We start from the raw sequence: 24,359 nt of genomic DNA, 5'->3' as shown, positions 1-24,359 counted from the left end.
GATTTGACCAAATAAGTTGTTTGATACAGTAATAGGAACCAGAGAATGTTTAAACATTAATTAAAAAAAAAGTTTGTATAAAACCCTGATATGAAACTGCCAACAGTTTTCTGTAGGGGAGAAAATGTGAAAAAAGTCAAATATCCAACTTTCATAGCTATTTTATGAACTTCAAGTGAACTTCATGAGTCACACTGAGATGCATGATGCCTGACGTACTTTTTATACAAAACTATGAAAATTCTTTGATATTAGGAAGTACATATTATATTCACAATAAAGTCCATAGCCTTCAAAGTGACATTAACTCATATAAAATCACAAATTTTGAGTGAATACACCCACAATTTTAATGACTTATGAAACTTCACAGAAGAAAATATCAAAGGCAATTGTGTGCCGCACGTTGTCAATGGAGACAGAGAACAGTGTGTACAACTGGGATGGATGACTCACAAAACAGATAAATCTGATCAGAAGTAAATTCAGAATTTCCCCAAATGGGTTGAGCTTTAAAAAGCTGCAATGTTTTGCCTTCTACATAAATTGTGATTAATGGAATTGAAGTTTTAGTATCAAAAGGATTTCATATGATCATTGTCCATACACACTAAGCATCTATTTGTTTCTTTGAAGATTTCTGCTGGAACTTGTGTTTTGCTGGAAGTTTATGTAAGAGTAAGTTGCAGAATTAGTCGTGTATAACTGTAGTGGAACGAAATTATGATTATGATGAGTCACCTAATTATGGTGGCTTTATTGGGTTTTTGGGTGGATTGACTTCCATTTTGTTTATTCGTTCTCTCAAACACCATCCCCACAGAATGATGCTGGTGTCACCACGTTTCATAATGGGGTTGTTGTGTGCACTGTTATAGTGAATAATTAATTAGCTGTCATGTTGACAGATTTTCCCACCTGAGCTGTGGATTTCTCCAGCTCCTCCAAGAAATGTTGATCACTGATTGATTGCCTTGCCCAATTTTTTGGCTGAATTGTATAGCCACGTTTTGGTAGATTTGCAGCTTTGCTATAGTCTTTCCATTTTCAGATGATGAACTGAGCAGTGTTTCCTTAGATGTGCAAAGCTGGGCTACTGTTTTCTATCTTAAACCTCCATTAAACTCTACTTCAGTTTCCTGACTTCTCTTGTTAGTTCTTTGGTCTTTGTGATGCGGTTTGTTCAACAATATTCTCTGAGATATATCTGGAACCTTCACAGGGCTGCAATATTTATACTGACATTGAATTACGCACGGTTGGACTAGACTTGTTTATTCAGCTCTGAAGGAAATTTGTTGTACTAGATTTTATTTTGTGGTTTCAGAGTAAAGAGGGCTGAATAAAATGCAAGACCCAGTTTTTTATTTATGTCAAAGACTTAAAAAAAAACAAACTATGAATAATTTTTCTTACACTTCACAATTATTCACTGCTATAGCTTGTAAAATTCCCAAAAATATGATGAATGTTGTTGTAATATAACAAAATGGTAGTGTACAGATACTTTTATAGGGACAGTGCCTCCTTTCATTCAATGCTGTCTTTCACTGACTCTTTTCAGTTGCTTTCTTTAATCACTAATTTAATCCATGTACTCCCTCACTCGGTTCTTTAATTTCCGGCACATGAAAGATTCATCTGAGTGCTTTAATAATAAATAGGGAGGCACAGTTGAAAAGTGCAGCATTCACCCTTGACTACAGCAACAAGGCTCCTCTGCTCTCTTTGTCTCCTTTTATCCCCACTTTTAATCTAGTTTGTCACTCTGCGTCTTTCATCACAGTATCCTGAATGGAACCTTGTGGATAAAAACAAAGTATAGAATAACTGCAAAGAGTTTGAGCGTCTAGTTCTTCACTCTGAGTGAGTTATTTTCATCACTAATGCTGCTAACACACGAGTAGTGAAATGCAAATATTTTCTAGCAACCTGAATAAAACCAAAGTTTGGATAGTTCCACATTTGCTCATTTTCTGTGGTGTAAACTTTCACTCAGTAAGCAAATGCTGTCTTTTTTTCAGTCACCTTCATCGTCACATTATATACAGCATCAACACATTTCACCCTCTTCTTTTTTACCCCTGCATCCCTCAGCCTCTCCATGAGCAGATGAGAAAACTAGAGAGTCCCAAACGCATCCAGAGAATCGTATCACAACAGCTCCCAGCCGTTCCTCATTGTGGCACACTCTTTGTTCCACTGCATCAAGAGCAGGACAAGATGTTACTGTCACTGAAGTAAACCTCATTCTGTTTGCTGCCCTTTAACTTTTTCTTCCTGCTGTTATGACCTGCTTAAGTATTTGCTGTGTGCAAATTATATTTGCTGGCACAGAAATCTCCTGCCTATCTTAAACAATGAATGTATGCATGAAACAGATCAAGAGCAGGCAGTTCTCAGCAAAACAACAACACAGGGCCCTTCTGTTTTTTTGGTTTTTTTCTTTTTTTAAAATTTGTTTCGGTTTTTGTAATTGTTTTGGAGGTTTTTCTGGCATGTGCCTTCATGGCTTGTAACCTTCGTAACCCAATAGAGTGTAAGATGGATGGAGGGGTGGATGGCCCAAGCTTTTCCGTTTAGATCAACAGTAAATGCACCACATAACTGGGAGGTTTTTTGTTCAAACACAATCAGTGCTGTTGAAGAATTGTTCCAAAGAGATGACAACACTTTAATTAGGTAAAGCTTCTTACAAAATACTTTGTTTCCCTGGCAACAAGTAAAGTGCTTAAAATTTGAAACAAAATTAAAAATATCCTTTATTGTTCCACCGTGGAGAAAACCAGGCAGAATGTAATCTCTAGCAAATGTTGTGAGGGAGCAGCAGGAGGCTCTTTGAGCAACAGCTGCTAAATAGGTATCAGTGATAAATGAGAACGCTCTGCCTCCCTGAGATTTGCAACTTGTTGTCTGAGCTCTGCAAAAGGTCTCATTGGAGCCTGTGATGGGTTTACATCAATCACTGTGAGCCACTCAGAAAGAAACTGCCTGAGCCAACCTCCTAAAAAAACACAATCTTCCCCAAATCAATATCTGTAGAACTCTGTATTTAGCTCTGACAGGTTTCTAAGGACAAGAATCACAGCAATTACTCATACGTGTACTGTAAGTGACTATTACAGACAGACATGTGGAAGAGTGCAGGAACATTCCTCTCCTCCTTTAAGTTGTAACTCCTTGTCATGTTGTTCTCTTACTGTGGGAAGTTCTTTGAGAGTTGGCAACACCAAGGGGCATTATCAACAGCAGAATAAGTGCACGCCTTGGTCCAAAGCATCTTAATGTGGTATGCTTCACTGGCATATTCATTCTGTAGTCTGAGACAGCTTTGCCCGCAAGGCCATAATCATTTCCCTCAGCACTGGAGGACACAATGTGAATCTTATTTTGCAATCTATGCTTAAAGAAGCATGAAACATCTCATCAACAGAAAATGGCTGGCAGTCGCTCGGATGCCGTGTCTTTTTCCTCCTCACTTCCAAAACATGGTAAAGTTGCAAAACCTTGAAATATGCTTTGAGTATGTTTGACTTTTATGGGCACCAAATGTCTGAGAGGCGTAACAAATCTGAAGGCCCGTTTGTCAAATACAGATTATGCTTCTGTCCCTTTTCAGTGACAGTTGGGAGTATAGGTCTGAGTTTCTTTACCATCTCCTGAAAGATCCAATGAAGATGAGCAAACCCTTACCTTTTCCATAAATCCTTTATTGCATGTCAGGGAAATCCCTCTCTCGCCTTTTCTTGCTACATTGGGCCAAGTTGATGGCCTATCATGGAGTGTGTAGCAGATCAAGTGCAATTGTGAGCTGCTTTGGCTTTTGCATTTCTAGGCCACAGTCTAACTGACACTCCTGATGTATGGTTGTTGTATAATGTGGTGCCATAAAAAGCTCATTTTACATAGAGTCAAACATGATAGCTATTTAGAGTAGTTTATATTCATGGTGATGAACTGTGAGGTGCATATTAATGATGGGGAGAATGAGAAAAATTTGATTTTAAAAAGAATCATAATTACTGTTTTAAAAAGTGTTTACACCCTTGAGCTTTTTCCGTTTCCAGTACATAATGAGTACAAACGTCAATATAATTTAGTAGAATGTAGAAGAACTTCATTGAAATCCAACAGATCCTTCTGGTTACTGCAGATCAAGTTATAGACTCTATCACTTCCCTTTGTTGATCCAACTCAATCAGGATCTTGACAGAAATTTCACATTATCCATTTGCATTCACTCTCAACAGTGATTGAGTGTTGTGAGAGATCTTGCTTTGCACATTTCATAAGCTTGTCAATATCTGCCAATTCAGCTATTTTTCTCATGCTCTTTTTTCTTTGTTTTGCATTTTGAATCTCTGCTTACAGTAAACCTGGTTATGATCCACTAGCAACAAATGTGACTGGCAGTGGGATTTTGCATTAGGAGTGTATGATCAACTACTTCTGGTTTTTCTTCTTCAAAGATGTTGATGTATTTTTCTATTTGTACTCCCTGTTTTCTGTCTTTCATTGTAACATATTTTAGGTTTTCTAAATAAAAGTTATTTGCTATTTAAAATCTTTTGGTCCTGCAACATAAATGAGATTAACAGCACATCAAAAACAAACGAGCTTGAGATAAAATTGAGACTTGTTCCTCTTTACTTTAATCGAAAGCAAAAAAGACTCCAGGCTACAAAAAAAAGTTAAAGTTGTTCGTTGGCAATTTGACATGTTGCTTGTTTGTTTAAGCTCAGCATGTGGTACATGAAGAAAAGCGTATGTCTGAGTTAAATGCTGATTCAATATCATTAACACTGATACATTTCCAAGGGTAATTACGACACGTTTGGAACAAAAGGATGGAACAAAAGTAGAGAAAAGGTTGAAGGTTGAAATGAAGCTATGGGAGGGAGATTGGGCGGAAGAGACAGAAATAGACTTGGAATAGATAAAAGCTGTCATAGTGGAAGGACTTCATGCTCAATGCTATTTGATAAAGAACTGACTTAATGTGCTTGGGAAACAAAAACAATATTTTGTTTTACTGGCCCAAATAAGACTCATTTAAGATGTAGGTTGAATATATTGAGATATTTTCCAATGCGTTGGTCAATTTCTGGTCTGCCACCTACAATTTGCACTGATTGATACACCCAAACAGGAAGCAATCAACTCAGGTAAAAAAAATCACAATCACAGAACAAAACCTTTAATTCCATGAATAGGATTTGTATTGCCTGTACTCCCAAAAACAGTTTTTTACCTAAATATTGTATGTACATTTGTATGCAATCATGTTGACATAGAAAGTCAGATTGAACTGAGGAGGACTAGATTTAATCAATACCAAATTTCAAAGTCAGACCCATTCCTTTCCTCTAAATGACTTTTTTTCTTTGATCACCTCCATCAATCTTCTAGATAGCAATAAAGATTAGGGAAGGACAGTGAAAGCAATCACTGTTTACTAATAAATGGCAACTGGTGTTAAAAATGCCATTTGTTACTGAAAAGGGCAAAGTAATTTCTGCCAAACATCAGTCTATCATTGTTTTCACTTTGCATATTTTGCACGGACAACTGAAAATAACCACAGAGACGACATTTTCTGCCTCACATTGTGGCCTTTCAGCAAAGACGCTGGATTATGCAAACCACTTATTGATCAGAGCAGAGGAGGCTGAATGAAAAACTATAATGGCTTCATTTAAATGCTATAAAGGATGGGGTCATCAAGGTGGAAGGATGACACCTGAGGACAAACATGCTTAGTGTATTAAACTGCTACAAATGTGATTCATAGCCACAAAGAAGTCCTGAGGAATCTTGGCTCACTTTTCAGCTCCTCCAGTTCAGTAATATTCTTCAGTTTCTATGCTGCAGCTGCCTTTTTCAAATCCCACCAGAAATTTTTAATTGAGTTCAATTCATGTTGACCTTTGTGGTCCCTGATGTCTTTTAGGACTTCTTCTGAAACCAAGCCTTACTGGAGATTGAGACATGCTTGCCATCACTGCTCTGTTTGAAGGTCCAGTGGAGCCCAAGTTTCAACTTCCTGACAGCCACAGACAGCATGGCATTTTCTGCTAGAATAACCTGAAACTTGATTGAATTCCTCATCCCTCCTACATAATCCCCCATTATCCCCACCCTGTCACTGATATAACCTGTTTGTTCTCGTCTGTCCTTAACAGTATAATTTTTTTAGACTGTGTAATTCATTTTGTCTACAAACTGTTTGTCATGTAAAAAGTCATTTTTCACAACTTCAAAAACTATTGCCAAAGTACATTGCAATGTGGATAATTTAAATGAATGAATCATGTGTAAACAAAATGTTACCTAAACAAATATTCCTTTGCATTGCAGAATAGCATGACTCCCAGACTAATGCATGAGTCTCGGAGAGCCTTCAATTAATTTTCCATGCCAGGTAACATGAAGGTGCCACAGCCCTGGTACATTAGGCTGAACTAAATGATATAATGCAGACATCATGGTTCATTGCAGCAACTAGGTTCCATATCACCTGCAATCTATTTTAACTAATCAATCTGCCAGGACTTTCACAGGATTAATTACCCTGGTCTGGATATCTCACTATCACATGTTTTTATCCTGTGTTTTCCCCCAACCTACCATCACATTTCAACATGTTCTTTAATAATGAGCACTTGAGATTAATCATAGACTTGTTTTTTTCCCTTATACTTCAATAAGTGTGTAGACTAGGTGGCACATTATTTTGCATTTTGTGTATACAGAATATAAATTCCACAAGTGGAAAAGGGGGAAATAAATATGTTTATCTCTGGATTCATGTTTTTCAATGAAAATAAGGATTTTTTTGTTTTAATTTTTCTTCGGAAATAAGGATGACTATTTGAGGCATTCCTAGTTATGTCCTCTAGCAGCAGCAACACACAATCAGGTACCTTTGGTTATTTTCATAAAAGTAATTTTCGACATTAAAATACATTCACTTATTTTATTCAGATCCTCTACCATAACTATGATGATAAGACAGCTTGGAAAGCCTAGAATAAAAAATAACATAGCATTCATATCTCCTAATTGCATAAAAAAACAACAAAACACAATATTGACTTTGGGGGATTATTACAACTGCACATCAAACATTTCAGGTTCATTTTTTCCAAATAATAAATATTAAAAAATGGTAACACTTGGTTAATTATGTAACTCATAATAAAATCCACCCATCCATTTTCTGTACACCCTTGTCCCTTAGTGGGGTCAGCAGAGCTGCTGGTGCTTATCTCTAGCTAACGTTCCGGGCGAGAGGCGGGGTCACCCTGGACAGGTCGCTAGTCTGTTGCAGTCATAATAAAATCTATATATTGTAAAACCAATATGAACTTTATTTTTATTTTAAATGTAAAAACTCAATCCCCTTCATAACTTAGCAATTATCAGTCATATCAGTCATTATCGAATCTAGGACTAAAAGTCACACAGCCAGGTGCAGTGAGAGCATGACATTTCGCTGCTGTTTCATCATATATTGCATTTACCCTTACAGCCAGTATGATGGTTGTTTTCCAACATGTGCTGAAGAGCAAAACACTTTCTCTTTAATACTTTTCTTGTCTAATAGATCTCATTTGTTGCTTAATTGCCTTCAGTAAATTCAAATTATGACATTGTGCACATTCCCTTGTTTACGCTATGGCTATTGTTTGTGCCATAGTTGACCTGCAGCATTATTTTAGCAAAGAATAAATTCAGTTTTAAACAAAATGGGAGGATCCTATCACTTAACCATCAGGAGAGAATATTGCTTTTATGCTCTATAAGCATAGAGCATATATGCTTACTGTACATGTCAGACTGTCATGAAGCTGTCCAGATGCCAGGTGATCTAGGTGATCTACTGCAAGCAACCTATTAACATGTTCACATTTATTCTCAAGATAATGCAATGCAGATATACAGTTTGCACATGTACACCCAGCATCATATGTAAGAAAATACATTTAAATAAATCCATCTCTTTTATTTCATTCCACTAAATTAATTAGGTTTCACTTAAAATAAATGTATCTGTTTTCTCCTTAATTTTCAAGCAATCACTTGGCATTGAACATAGATATTTATGCACAGGTGCAGATACAGAAAATCTTGCTTTAAATTGGGACTCAAGTTAAGGGTAGTACATTTTTACTTTTAATTGGTCTGCTTACAGCTTCACATGCACATGACTCTAGCAGATAAAACACAGCAGATAAAATTCACAGCATTTTATCTGCTGTGAATCTTGCTTTTATAAATAAAATTAAATGACATTTAATATGTCTCTACATGTCTCTTTCTTTCTTTTATCAGATGTGCTGAATTATGTCATACATCTTTTGATTCTTTTAATTTAAAGAAAGTAGAACTACCATGAAAATTCAATTGAATGTTTGGGAAAACTTAGTGGAACTGCAATAGAACGGCTCAAATCTTTATAAAACCTGTGTAAAGAGATTTACTTTATCTTGCTCACCTGGATTATCACTTTACAAGCCACCAACTCCCTGCCAAACATTCTGTCACCTCATTTCGTGAGCTTGAGAAGGCTTTAGCAGATGTTCGCTGCCAACTTGCCTTGCTTTCAGTGTCCCACCTGCCAAAATGTTTCATTTTCTTTAGGCATCACACAGAGAAAAAGATCTGCATGAGCAGAGGGACACAACTTTTTCTCTGTTTTATTCTGTTTTATGGTTCAGATTTTCTTCTTATTAAGTTATCATCAGGATTATTTACCATACCTGTAGTAGATGTTATATCACTATGAACATGAGGAAACATCAATTCATAAAACAGGCTGTTTGGGTTCATGCAGCATAATATAGCAAGTTACCCTCTCTAATTTAACTTTAGTATTGCAACAAGCAACAATGTTGACATCCAGTAACCCTGGATGCAAATGTTTTCAGTTTAAGTTAACAAAATCAGCTGAAACCAGATGTCTATCTGACCATCTGTTAGCCTTCCACTGCTTTGAAGATGTATTGACTGTCCTACAAACTTGGATACAACATACAAATATCATTCTCACAGAAACTCACCTGAAGTAAATCCAAAGTGTCCCTTAAAGAGTTCTGGGTAGATCAAAAGATCTCTTCTCAGACTTACTGTTTGAAGTATTATTTGAAAACATTACCAACACATTTATTGGTCAGCATAGTGTAAAGGAAGAATTATTTATTAAACCTTTGAACAAAACGTTTGGCTCGTCTCTTCCTTAACACAGCCGGGTTCTTCTCGGCGAGCAGCGGGCAGCTGTAAAACGAAACTAAACAAGGCGTGTTGACGTCACAGCTCACAGAGTTTAATTCATACAAAGCAACGCATGAATCAGTTAACAAAGCTGCAGAGATACAGAGATATGCATTTTATCACAAAATAACAACAGACAAAGACAAACACGAAACACAAAGACAGACAAAGGCGCCCACGTGGAGAAAAGATGGAAAAAAACTCTCTCTCTATATTAGCGTTACATGTACTTTATACTGAGTAGGCGTTTCCTCACTTTAATATATGCAAAGAAGGCGTTCTGTTGTTCAACCAATCAGAGACCTGCCTCGGCCTCCAGAGAAACTTGGAAACTCCCCTCATTACAGCTCAGATGTCTGGTTTTTATCTAAGTAAGCGGGCGGACCACTTCGTGCTCATCTCTGTCTGGCACGGGCGATCTCGGGCGGAAGAGTCCCTGTTTTGAGATTTTCCAGATAACTCTAACGTCTATCCCCCACATTCCAGCTGCTGTTTCCATGGAGATGCTAATTTTATGACCCTTGTATAGGCGCCTGCTTGTCTCCTTGGGCCTCTCTGAAGGGTCACACAAAGCCTGTTTTTCAAATAAGAGTGCTTAATATACCTTTACACATGTTGTAAGATTAAGTGTATTTTTAGCACTAAAATAATCATTTTCCTTAACAATAGCCACAACATCTCTCCAAAGCTTGCTAACTGATTGGAGAAGTCTCTGGGGGTGATGTGTATTAGTTTGTTTTCTTTAGGACCAATTACGTTGACTGACACCAGTGGAATCCGGGTCTGAGATTTTGACAGACTTTAAGGAGCAATTAAAGGTGCACCAGAGTAGCAAGCACACGGACCACAATTCCTACAGACAAAGTGGGGATTTGTACAATCCACTTGCTTGGGTCAATGTGAAATTAACTTTCGAGGAGTTGAAGGGTTGAGTGGTTTTAACTTTTAATCAATACACATTCCAAAGATCTATAACTTTAAATAAGCTTTTAAACAACTTGAAGGCGAGCTACTTTGAAAAATGGGATTTCTATAAGACATCTGGGCAAGCAAGTCGACATGTCACGAACTTGACAAGCAATTACTCTCGTCACTTCCCTTTCCAAGTTTTATTTAAAGAATTTAAAACACCTCTCTTCCTGTTGCGGTTCATTACTCAAACTAACTTTTCCTTTTAACCTTATTTGTTAAATATTCTTAATAATCTAATGAAGCAATTACTTAATAAACTGAGAAGAACAAAAACCGAAGGATTAAAATTGAGAAATAAATCAATAGTTTTCTTCTGATGTAAGTCGGTGAGCTTTTTTCTTCTTCCATTTGTCAGTATTTTCTAAAAGCAAATGTTGGCTTCATAAAAATATAATTTTAAAACAGTGGCAACATCAGCTTCTAAAAAGATAAGCACTGTTAGATCTTCTATAAATATTGTCTTCAGATGGGCCTCAGAAGGAATGCCTGTGACCCATTACTTCAGGCTTTTATCACATCTCCAGTGTCTCCTCCTGCCTAAGCTCTCTATTGTGACAAGATGTTCTTGGAACACTTCAGTGTGGTTTTCTCTCAGCCCAGGCAAAATCCTACTTTTTCTTTCAATAAATAATACACCATCTTAGAACATAAAAAGACTTGCACTCCAAGCTGCAATAGAACTATTTTATTTTATGTGAAGTAGAGATTCAGTTAAGGCTGAACTTCAAGATTTAAATTTGATTTTAATTATCTTAATGGCATTCTGAGTTTCTGCTATTAAAAGTAGTTTCCTAATGTTGTATGAGATGGATACATTTCAACTGAGACATTTTGAAACACCTTACATTGTTCAGTTTTACACCTCAAATCAAGCACTACCTGGCTGGCAGCGTAGATCCAGTCACCTAAAAGAGTTTAAGATCAGAGCTGAATGGGTAAACTGATAGTTCCAAAGGCCGTGTTACTAATTTTAGTTTACAAAACCAGCATTGAACTTTTATTATAAGTATTCAAGCATTTTGGAGTCACAGATGTTTTCAGTTTTACTCATTTTGACTACATTGAAATTCTGCAAAGCTTTTCAATATATGTGCACAAAGCCCCACATATATAGATCAAAATTCTGACAGGAGTAATAAATGCTTCGAGCTACATGGAGATCTGTCTTATAAAAGCCTTCCTATAATTTTTCTTTAGACCAAATCCAGGATTTCTCATTCTCGCTGACTGTTTTAGTTTTTTCTGATTTGTCGTTCTTTCTCCCATCTCTTGGAAAATCATTCTCTTCTCTTTGGCTTTTTACCTTGTTTTCAGACTAAAAATCATCATCTAAAGTTGCAGGTGTGTAATTCCAGTAAGTCCAGTCAGAAATACAAACACTCTGGAAAATAAAAACAAAACTTGATGAAAACAAATTTTAGCTACACAGCTGTATCTACAAGAAAGTAGAAACTCCTCCTCATATACAGGTTTCTCTGGCTGGAACTGTGGATATACAGGAAAGCAGGAGCTGACATCCTAGGGCCGGAGATGGTGACTGTTTTTGTGGACAGTTTCAAACAACTGATAGGTTTAATTACTCCCCATCAGTAAGATCAGGGCCATCACTGACTCAGTGCATTCACCCACCTGTCATGTATGTTTCTCCCTGGAGAAATGCCTTTGCAGCTTGCCTCCAGTGCATCATTAATCCTTCTGTACCTCAGCAACTGTGCAGTCCCTGACTTACTATACAGTGTCCACGTTCCACAAACAGCAAAAACTGTCCAGCTCACTAGCTATCATGGGTACAGCAAGACCAGAAGGCTCCTCAGCTGTGGGAAATATTTTTAGTAGGTTTTCAGCATGCTAAATAAGTCCCAGGCTGACGGCTACTGCTCTGCAGATCAATCAAAGCCTCAGCAGTAAAACTGAACAGTAAAGTTAAACTCATGGAAAAGTGATATTTTCAGCCGTGTCGGACACAAATGCTTTGTCAGATATATTACTGGCGATTACTATTTTGTATTGCCTATTTTTCGTAATTCTATCTAACTATGTAAATGGCAAATTTATTCCTTATTTTTAAACCAAAAAGGGGAATGTTTGTGTTACAACAGTGTGCTCTATGCCTTGAGTGTTCATTGTTATAGGACTTTTTCATTTATTATGTTACAACTACAAACTGCAATATATTTTACTACTAGATAGATAGATAGATAGATAGATAGATAGATAGATAGCATTTATTGTCATTGAACAGAATTCAACGAAATTTCCATTGCAGCTCCCGTGCAAAAGGTCAAATATATACAGTATAAATAAGCAAACACACAATAATAATAATAACAATATATACAACTAAATTAACTAAAGGAACTAAAGGCACTCAACCACACCAAAGAAGTAGCAGCAGGTCCAATTATGGCAAAGTACAGATAATGTGACAGTGCAAAGTGCAGAACAATATGGCTGTGTGGGGGTGGGGGATATGTATGTGTGACTGCGAGGTTAAGATATGTGTGGGAGGGGGGGGCGGCAGGGAGTAATGGCTCTGACAGCTGTGGGGAAGAAACTGTTTCTCAGTCTATTTGTTGTAGTCCGTATATTCCTGTACCGCTTGCCTGATGGCAGCGGCACAAACAGTCTGTGGCCCGGGTGGCTGGAATCCATCGCTATGGATCCAGCTCTCTTCTTGACCCGGTCTGTGTAAATGGAGTCCAGGTCTGGGAGGGGGCATCCCACAATGCCTTGTGCTGTTCTCACCACCCGTGTCAGTTGTTTCCTCTCCAGTGCTGTGCAGCTACCATACCACACAGTCATGTTGAGGCAGAGGATGCTCTCGATCATCGCCCTGTAAAAGTTCACGAGCAGCCGTGAGGAAAGTCCAGCCCGTCTCAGTTTCCTGAGGAAGAAGAGCCTTTGTTGTGCTTTCTTCACCAGGTGGGGGGTGTTTGTGTTCCAGGAGAGGTCAGACGTGATGTGGAGGCCCAGGAACTTGATGTTGTCCACACGTTCCACCACTTCTCCATCTATGAGAAGGGGAGTGTGAGCCGACCTCCTGGACCTTCTGTAATCCACAATGACCTCCTTGGTCTTCCCTGTGTTCAGCACCAAGTTGTTGGCTGAACACCACTGAGTGAGCTGCAGAATCTCCTCTCTGTAGTGGGTCTCGTTGTTGTCTGAAATGAGACCCACTACTGTTGTGTCGTCCGCGTACTTCACGACTGTGTTGGTAGGGTGGATGGCCACGCAGTCGTGTGTAAACAGGGTGAAGAGAGCTGGGCTGAGCACACAGCCCTGCTATTATATATGCATGACACACAAAGTACTGCATAGCTGAAGTTGAAGGAAAAATATACATGGTTTTCAAATTTTTCTACAGATGATAATGTGGCACAGTTGCAGACCAACCAAGATGTGGCTATCAATGACAACTGAGAGGCAAGGCAAGGAGAACAATCAAAGAAACTGCCAAGAAGCATATGCCAAGTAGCTGAAGAGAAAAGGTTTTGGTGGGAGCTGGAGCAGAGGTTCACTTTCCAAAAGTACGACAACCTTAAACAGTCAGATCTATGTTGAAATGGCATAAGTTAAAGAATATTTATGCATTACGATGGTTCAGTCCAAGTCTAAAACTGAATCAAATTAAGATTCTATAACAAAACTTAAAAGTGCTGTTTTCAAAAACTCACTATCACATGTTTTTATCCTCTATTTCCCCCCAACCTACCATCACATTCAGTCAGAGAGTTCAAGCTACTTTTTAAAGAAGAAAGTTCAGACAAAAGCTTGTTCGTTTTTTGAGTATAAATGCATGCCGCACTTTGAAGATTATTTCTAAAGAAAAAATCCTACGGTTAAAAACAATCTAGTTTTTTTGTTTTTCAATGATTTTACATAACAGCAGAAATCTTAAAGAGAAACAAAACCTGCTATGATGAAAACTGCATCATCATCAACATCAGAGGCTTCCTAAGACCATAAATGCCCATTAATTCTTAGTGATCTGATTAATGAATAATACGGTTCAGACTACTAAGAGTCAAACAGTGAATCAGATCATATGAGCTGTGGTCAGCCCTCTTGTATCCTTCCATTTTTAGTTCTGTTATGATTGTGTCATCAGGCTAAAACCAAGCATCAGTGTTAAAAAGAGACAATCTGAAGCTAATTAGGACCCCATTACTTATTTAAAGGAAGCTTGTTTGTGCTAGAGTTGAGGTATAAATTATCCATGAGACAATGTCTTTGGGGTATTTTGTTCAGCTGAGCTTTATTAACAGCAGCTGACGAGGGCAATTTAATGGCCTCCCAATTATTTTGAGAGTCCCAAGAAGTAATTTGGATGAGCCTCTGCTGTCGCCAGTGCCAGCTAGAGCACCCATTTAGGGACGCAGGAGAGCTGTAGGATTTAATGACACTGTTAAAATGATTCTCTGCGGAAGGGTGGGCATTTTATTGTAACCAGGAGACAGTTTTATTGTAAAATAAAAACAACTTAACTGTGCCAGTGGAATTTTTGTTTGGAGCGCAGCTAAACAAAGCATAAAGATCTTTTATTCCATTATGAGAGCCACATATCTGTGCCTCTCCAAGAAATATCATTGCCTTTGGCTTAAGGATGAAATTTAATTAGAAGACCTAAATGAGCCCTCATTGTGAATAAAGAAATAATCATGAGAGATAAACTTCTAGGTTTTCAAGGTTTCAAATATTATTATTGGTTCTAATAGAATGCTAATAGAAACTATGACGTAAAGTAATTCAGCTCTCTTATGAATTCATATTATTTTCAGATTGGTTGTTCAGGAGATTGCCTTGTGGAAACAAAACCGGGGGCAGCATCACACTAACAACCTGTTTAATTAAGTGTTTCCTTTCATAATTTACTTTACTGCTGGTCTTGTAGAATGCATTGTATTGAACAGTTGATTTTAGTGTGTCATCTTTAGAAATAACATCAGTTTAGACAAAGAACATATGTTGATATATTCAGAGGTTAGTTATAAGTATTTTTTTGGTCTCTTTAATTTAATTTGATTCTGCACAGTCCTACAAGGAAGTCGTTCCTCTTTTCATCTTTTTTCTCTCTCCCTACGGGTCACCAGCTCTGTTTCCTCCTTCCAACACCTGCTCTGTCAGTACTCTTGACTTCCCCTGTTGTTTTTTTCACTTCATCTGAAAACTTTAAAGGTCCTCCAAACAGCTGCTGCCACTTCTGCCCTGAAGAAAAATAAATTTCAAAGCAAAATAATGTAAATGATCCACTCCAAAGTAGTACTGCTCAAAAGATTAGTAGACATTCACCTTTCCATTCATCTTGTCAGTTAATACCGCCAACAGTTTTGATATTTCATTTATTTATTTTTTTACTAATAGTGTAAAAATTTTTAAATATTTGACTGCATTAATAACAAAAAAAATATTATTTAGAAATTGAAAGCAGACATTCAGGTGTGATGAAAGGACATTCAGATCTGTTTTGCATCTAAAGAAGCTCTTTGTGATCATTTTCTTACCCTGAGAGCTGAAAGATAATACTAAAGAAATTACTGTCATGAACCTTTATGAAACATTTCTTTATTTATGAATTCACAGAGTTAAAATGAATGGCATATCTTTCAAATGGAAGTTTATGTGTACTACCACAGGCAGGGAGGAGCTGCGACATTTTAATGTTTAAGCACATTAATACAACAACACAGAGCCTGCAGAACCCAACCTTTCGGTGGTTGCTATCCTTCATTTATTGATCAGAGTGCCTGAGAAAAATAGTGGTAGACTATACAATAATAATGAAACCAACCAAAATGAGAAAGTGATAGGTAGAAGGAAAGAGATCAGATGTTGCCCGACTTAGGAGAGATTTTGATTATTCAGCTGGTTGCACCTGAATAATACCTTCTTAATGTTTTTCAAACTTGGTGGAGGCTGGAGAGAAGTGAAGAGAAGTGAAAGAAACGAAAATCAAAATAAACGTGAATGTTCAGAGCCTTTCTTTGATTGGTTTGCCATGATTGGTGCACAAACAGCTTTTGAATTTTAGTTGGGGACTAACTTAAACTTAGATTTGTTATCAGAGTTATTTTAATTATTCTACTTTAACTTTGGTGTGTGCTGTGTCATGCAGGCCCATGCATGGTGCTTCAAGGTTAGTTTTAATGTGACATTAAAGGTCCTTCGTGAATCTGTTCAGGGCCCATAGAGAGGAAAATCCATCCACAGTAAAGACATGCTGAGAGGGTAATTTGGCAATTCAAATTGATTTGAGCAAAGACACGGCATGGAGGACACCAGTGGCAAACTGGAATTATACACTATAGCCTGATAAACTGAAGCAGAAAAGCAATATGTAAAATACAAAATCTGCCAAAATTCACATGTATTTAATAGTGGTGGGACTCGAATAACATTTTTAAAAAGCCGGATTTCAGTCATGTGATTTCAGATGGAGAGCACGAAGTAAATAAGTCAATGAAGGCAAACATTTCAGAGATTCTGCATGGTAGAGCTTTACATGCAGTTTTAAGACAGATATAAAAAATCTAATTAACAAGTATGTTGGATGTGACATGTACAGTACAGACCAAAAGTTTGGACACACCTTTCTAATTCAATGGGTTTTCTTTATTTTCATGACTATTTATAAGGCAAGAAATCCCACTTATTAACCTGACAGGGCAAGTTGACCTATGAAGTGAAAACCATTTCAGGTGACGACCTCTTGAAGCTCATCAAGAAAATGCAGAGTGTGTGCAAAGCAGTAATCACAGCAAAAGGTTGCTACTTTGAAGAAACTAGAATATAAGGGGTATTTTCAGCTGTTTTACACTCTTTTGTTTAGTGCATATTTCCACATGAGTTATTCATAGTTTTGATGCCTTCAGTGTGATTCTATAATGTCAATAATCATGAAAATAAAGGAAACTCATTGAATTAAAAGGTGTGTCCAAACTTTTGGTCTGTACTGTATCTCAAAAGGAGTTTGAAAGAATCTAAAAATTTGCCAAAAATTGAGGCTGTTTATATCACAAACTATCTGGTCCTTTAAACACCAAACAGCAAATGAAATATTAGAAAGTCCAGAGGTGAATAACTTTTGTCAGTGGATGGGTCCACAACCTTCATACCAAACAACTCCATTATAAACATTGTTTGGTCTAAGTGTTAATTCATATAACTCAATGTATATATAAACTGATGTTCATCTATTTAGTCTAACTACTCTAACTTTTTAGCAAAGTAGAAAATCTCAGTTTCTAAATTTGCGGCCCTATAGACACACTAAAAGAAGTTTTTTACTTTCAAAGGGTCACCTTTTCAATCAAACTATGCTGTCCACTAAATCTTTTGAATTTATGCATCCATTTTAAAACATGTACTTTTAACTTAAACACTGTTAGGTTGACACTCCTCCTAATGTAAATGGTAACTAAACCCCAAATCAACTTTGTTTTTGCAGATGAACTGTACAAATTGGGGTTTAAAGGTACTATGTTACTTTATGCTACTGTGCAAATTATGACACTTGAGTGTGAACTTGCTTAATTTTTCAATATTTGACCCAAAATTGTCTCAGTGTTGGCAGGTTGGAAGGTTGCTACTGCAGTTGAATTTTACTGTTGGTTACAAAAAATGCAGCTTGATCAATGTGTACACCTCAGCCCTGAATTCGGGTATAAAACCATCTCACTCATTCATGCCCCACATGAAATTTTAGTCATCTACTGACACTTTGCCCAGTAATGTCCAACCCAGTACGATCTTTCAATTTTCACTCAGTCGATGCACTGCCAGATCTCAAAAAAGAATAACTGCACAAAAATGTCATTGATCATTCTTTTTAACATCTTGGTATGGTGGAAGAGAATGACTTGGAAAATCCTTTCAGGCAGACTGTGCTTCTTGCTATCTATGTTGAAAGTAGAGGGTGTAATAGTGTATTTTCTTCTCTTAACTGGAAACATGAAAAAAGAAAAAAGGTTTCAACAGATATGGAAACTGATCCATAATTAATAGGAAAAGGGAAATCCCATATATTCTTCCCTTCAGTCAAAATATCTGCAAGCAGTTGTATATATTTCTGAAAAAGTAGATTTACAAAATCAGGATAACAAGCTTTAAATGACTGCTGGGACAACAGTGTGGAAACCCGATGTATCTGAGATCCTTAAATCACATGCAGTAGTTACAGTATTGAGTTTTCAAAAGATACTGAAACCTGAAGAACCAATGCTGAGGGGAGAATTGGACTGTGGGACTACAAAACCATAACAGAACCAGTGTTTAAGTTCTGCCTCGTAATGCGCGAGTTTCTGGAACTTATTGGTAAACCAGATAATTTACTCCGAGATATAGACAGTGACATCAGTGCTGCTCAGCTCATCAAAATCAAATAGATTATCTTTTATCCATTGAGGAATTACGAAAACTTTGGAACAACAGTACAGATAACAGTGTTCCTTTTTTTTAAAGACAGTCATAAAACTGTCACTTTTCGCTACATGGTAGAGACATTTGGTCACCAATATCAGGATAATAAATAGGAAAAAGGCTTTTCTTCTATCCTTGACACATGGGATGTGTATTTCAAAGAAAGGAATCAGTAAGTAAACGCTTTAAAAATTTCTCTCATCTTTTCTAAAGATGGGGTTTTTGGAACAGTTAAAATAAAATCATAATTGGATTTAAACAAAACTAAAATGACTCTGGGTTTATTGTTGCTAATGAATTTTTCAGCAGCCGGTTTGGAGTACTCATCTAGACATAATGCAGGTCTTTGGACAGTGAGAGAAGGTCAGAGTACCAAGACCAAACCAAACGCAGCAGCTGCTTTTACAAAATTGTTTGCTTTCATTAAAACACACGTATTATATTTGAGTTCTCTCTGTCTCTGCTAAACTGTTTCAGAAATAATTAAGCACACACTGTCATACACACCAGATAGCACGAACATGCCATCCTCCCTTTAGAGAATGCATACTGTGTTGATGGAGCCAGTCAGACACATTTCTCTCTTAACTAAAATCAAACAGCAATTAGCACAGCCTGACTTCTATGCAAATTAAGCTTAGTCACTGTCTCTTCTGTTTAACTGCTTCATTTTGAGACAATCAAATCTAGCAACTGGTGAAAATGTCAAAAACCTTTGCTTAAGAAAAGATGAGTTGTCCAAAAAAAAAACAAGGAAGGATGAGGGGAACTAAAGCCCCTCTGGATCAGTAGCTGTCAATACTCTACATACACTGTGACTTTTTCAAAAATGAGTTTTCAAACTACAAATACATCTTTAAATAAATCAAACAATCATATGCTGTGCTTTATGAGCACACCTAGTTGAATGGTACACTGACACAGCCATATTTTACTGTCATGATGTGTTCTTTACTTTTCCAAATTAAAGCAAAATCAAATCTTTTGGAAGCGAAAACAGAAGCAGCACCATACTTCACTTTAAAAGATTTTGGGTGGTTGTAAAGTGAAATAGGGTGAGCTTCAGTTCTAACTCTCTGTAAGGCTGCAAGAGGAGGGGGAGGAAAAGGGTCTAAGAAGTCTTAGTCTGAAATTACTTACTGCTCTGTCAGTCATGGCTCTGAAAGTTTGCACAAAAAATCTAAACATACTGACAAAAAAAGAGCATTTTCTTAAAACAGTCAACATGTGGTTGACAAATCCACTATCGTGTTATGGTACACTTGAGTTTGTTGATCTGGGCAGTGGTCATTATTTTGGACTAACATCTTAAAATTAATTTATTACAGCTGGAGAACTCATATGAAAATCTTGCAACGAATTTTGTGCTAAAATGTGTATGAAAAAACTTTATGAAAACCTGCATTAACCTGGATCAAGATGTCAAAGGTCTTCTGTGAAAAAACCTGAGAATGTTCTTGAACCAACAAAAACAACATGTTATTTCTTGTGCCATTACCCTCTGTATCCGTTTCACTATACATGTTTCGTCATCAGAAAACTCACGGAAGAAAAACAGAAGTCAAGTCACCACCAAGAAGAATAGAATAGAATTACTTTATTCATCCCAGCAGGGAAATTATTTTACATTACATAATAACATTGTGAATAACATTGTGAAAACATAAAAAAATGTAACAAAGTTTAAATGAAGTCTAAGGAATAAATCTAATGAACCTTTAAAAGCACAAATGAACAATGAGTTTTCAAAAATATTGTCCTTATTTTGAAAGGTCTTTTGAACGATGTTTCATATTTACCCAATTTGTGCGATAAATATATCTATTTCAGTTGTGTATAAATAATCTGGTTTTGAAAAAAGCATATACACTCGATAAAAATGTAATTTGTAGTCAATATAACTAGAAAATATTTTGAAGCAAAGAAGTTGCAATGGGAGCTTTGGGCTGATGAAGAAATTTCAATCTGGAGAGACTCAGACGGAGATGAGAAGACAATTAGAAGAGTTTATTGACAAACAGAATTTAAAGTCTTTGGCGCTCGGGCCCCGGCTGGGGATAACGGTTATCGCAGCGTTAGCGATAGGCTTCAGATGAGCATCCCCGATGCTGTTAGGAACGTCTTCAATTAACGGGTCCCGGTGGGGATAAAAGAGTCTTCCAGTTTGAATTTGCGCCTAGGCTTCATGAGACAAAACAAAACAAAGTTATCTCTAATTCTAATAAAACATTCTTAATAGAAATGTTCCATGCTGCTGCTTGGTGATTTAAACAGGTATCTGAGGACAGACAAAGTCTATGGATAAGACTTTTCTAATTAAAGGTTATAGCAAAGACCCAGTTAAAAATAGTCCTTGATCTATTTTGGAGACACAGCTGCTCAGTGTGTCCTCTCCTCAGTGCACAAAACCTGCATGGACAGGACGGTTCATTCATAGAACTTAACTCGTAAATTCTATGAAGTATGAATTCATCACATTTATTAGTACTAATGATAAAAGTGATGGAGGAAAAATCATGTAAGTTTTTTTTTCTGATTAGGTTTTATGACATATGACAAGTAGACCAACCTATTGCACGTGTTTTACTATATTTAGCCGGAAAACAAGGAAGTTGCTTGTTTGTAATGGTCCAACAATAAGTTGTAATTTATATCACCTAACAAAGGTTCATTTCAGAAGCAAATACGACCATCACCTCAGTAAACCAAAATGAGCAAATACCTACAACTTATCTAGCCGCAGCTCTGATATGATGGCCGTCAAATGAAATGGCCATATGTGTGGGTCACCTCTTTATGAAATCCTTGGGGTGATGGAGTCTGGCAGGGAAGGGTTTATTGGTAAAAACAGATGGGCAGGAAGAGAAAGAAGGAGCCGTCAAGCTGAGAAAGCCCTGCTGGGCATCTCCAGCAGAGCTGGAATGAATTCCACACGAATGTCTGTTGATGCTTGGTATCAAAAGGCAGCACATTATTTTAATGTCATTATTTCATGTTGACAAGATTGAATTAGTGGTGGGACTCGATTAAAAATTTTAATCGAGTACATTGCTGGGTCTGTAATTAATCATAATTAATTGCTTTTTAATCGAAAACTATACATCAACAAGAAGAGCAACTTTTTCAGTTCAAAAACTGAAAGCACTCTTTTTGCTGCTAAAGAATTACATAGACATGAGCTCAACAGCAAAGATATGTTTTATTTTTTATCTGTTATTTAGGTTATTCAACCATCAGGTTGGTGTAAATTGTTATTATTCCTATTCAGCTTTTAAGTTTTCAGGAGTCTCTGATCACTCATGTAACTTTTCTGAAAGAAATATTTCTTTAGAAAAGTGGACAGTGGCTTCTGACGTTAGCTTTAGGGACATTTGTGCTGCTGCAACATGGTTTGCATCGAGATGGAATTTTGGCTTGAATAGCTCTGATAATAAGCCAACTTATTTTTGAACAACTTGCACACGACTGTCTTTTCCAAGGTCCCATTAGATCATTTTTTTGTAACAAAAATGAAACCCCAGTGGGCAAAGAGAAGTGGCTTTGTCGTCCATTGCTGTTGCTTGTAAGTCAGATTTGTTTTCATATCAGAAATGTGTGAATATAAAAAAAGCGAGTTTAACTTTTCAGCACATTAAAATATATACATTTAATTAAATGAAATAATAGATTGAAGTCTAACACAGGCTTAAATCAAAGTATGCAAAAAAATCTATGATGAAAAATTGCAAGGTTGATGATTTTACACCTCAGTCTAATTGAGTACTGATTGGAAATTTATTTTCTAAGAACTTTAGACCTTTGATTTTTGCTTCTTGTCAAAGATGGATAGGACTTTATTAAAAATTTTACCTGTAACTGAAAGCCCTGTGAGCTGGCATGATCAAAATGTGTTATGCGCAAGAAAAACGAAATCCAATTTGTGCATATTTGTTTTCCATATCAGCCAAGTTGTCCATTCATTTCATGAAATGAACACCCACAACAATAAGAAAGAAAAGAGAAGCCAATCATAAGTTAATGAGCAAAACAGACTGAGAAAATTTCATTTGTTTTTTTTATGTTCATTAATGAATATTGAATTGTTTTTCTTCTACCACTAAATCTCTTATAGCCTTTTTCTTAATTAGTGAATACTCACTTAAAGTTAATATTTGCTGTATGTTAATCTAACTTTTGGGGGATGACAGTAATGAAAACTCTTATTTTCAATTATAAGGCAGCTTGATTTCATTAACTTTTATTTTTATGTGTTTTCTCATCAGGACCTCAAACAAAATTGGAATTTGAAGAAAATAACAGAGGCTGGTCTGAAAAATGAATAGAAGTGGAATGTGCATACCATATTCAGCCATGAGCTGATAAAGTTACTTGTATGTAAACAAATAAAATGACAGCTAAAGCTGGCTCAGATTAGAGAACTAAAATTAAGTCCTGAAAATGAAATTTAAAATTTATCACATTATCTATATAGCCTGTAGATAGGAACATACGGGGTCTAATTTGTTTTAATTTATGCTCAATATAAGTTTTAAGTCATATCTTAAGTACTGTGAAAAATGTTAAATTAAAGTTTAGACTTTGTCTAGGCACCTCCAAAGTGTGGATTTCTCTTTTTTGAATGGTTGTCCTTTTCATGCCACACTTGACCTTGAAGACTCAAGCTTTCAGGTGGACATTTGGGTTCAGGATTTCCCAGAGGGGAGCTGAATTTATTATTCCATCAATTATTGCAAGTCATCTCTGTTTTGAAGAAGCAGAGCAACACAAGTTTATCACAATTTGATCACAAGTCTAGATAAAGTTAGCTTCACTTTGGATAGTAAAACAACTTGTTTTGAATAAAATTTTACAGACAACAAACCTGTGATCTACTGTCATGCACATCATACACGACAATGGCATGCTCTATTGAGACTCTTCATAATAGTATCCCAACTTTAGCCACATTTGTTTACCAGCAATGAGTAAATATTTGCTGTTAAAGAGACCTTTTCCACAGTTGTGGTGGCAGCCAGAGGTTTCTACAGCACCTGCAGATCCCTGAAACAATGAGCATAATGACCTGGCAGAGTATGACCATGTTAGCATTTAGTCAGCTGTTTCTGCATTGTTGAATGATAAATAGTCATCAGCTTGCCTGCACACTGCCTCCTAAATACTTATCTATTTTCAGTGAAAAGGCTGCCCACTCCTTCAGGGATAAACAGGAAGGAAATGCTGCTTTGGCATTTTCAGTGCAGAGCTGGATAATTTTGCTTCCTGTTTATGAATTATGTGTAGCCCTCTGGGTTTTACATCACAGAGTATGTAGTTTTTTGTTGCATGTTAGAGATTATAAATAATCATGAAGCAACTGTTTGACAATGACTGTCAATTACTAACATTGCTTTTGATTGGTATATGAGAGTGTAAATCAGCTTCAATACACAGTTTCTCTCTCCTGTAGTTTTCTGGAATACACATACTGCATAGCAACTGTAAAAGTGCAAACTGTAGTTCAAATTCAACTTTAAATTATCTGACATGTAACTGAATTGTTAATGCCCTGCTTTGAGTCATATTAAGAGTATGTAAAATATTGTAAGATTAAGAGAGTAAATCTGTCATTTTATGAAAAAAAGATAAAAAGTAGTAACTATAGAAACATTAATTTAATAGTAGCATTTTTTTGGCAAGCTGTTTTCCTGCTGTCAGCACAA

This window comes from Xiphophorus couchianus, chromosome 11 (assembly GCF_001444195.1).
Source record: "Xiphophorus couchianus chromosome 11, X_couchianus-1.0, whole genome shotgun sequence".
Classification (NCBI taxonomy): Eukaryota; Metazoa; Chordata; class Actinopteri; order Cyprinodontiformes; family Poeciliidae; genus Xiphophorus; species Xiphophorus couchianus.
Note: the sequence above shows the minus strand (reverse complement) of the source record.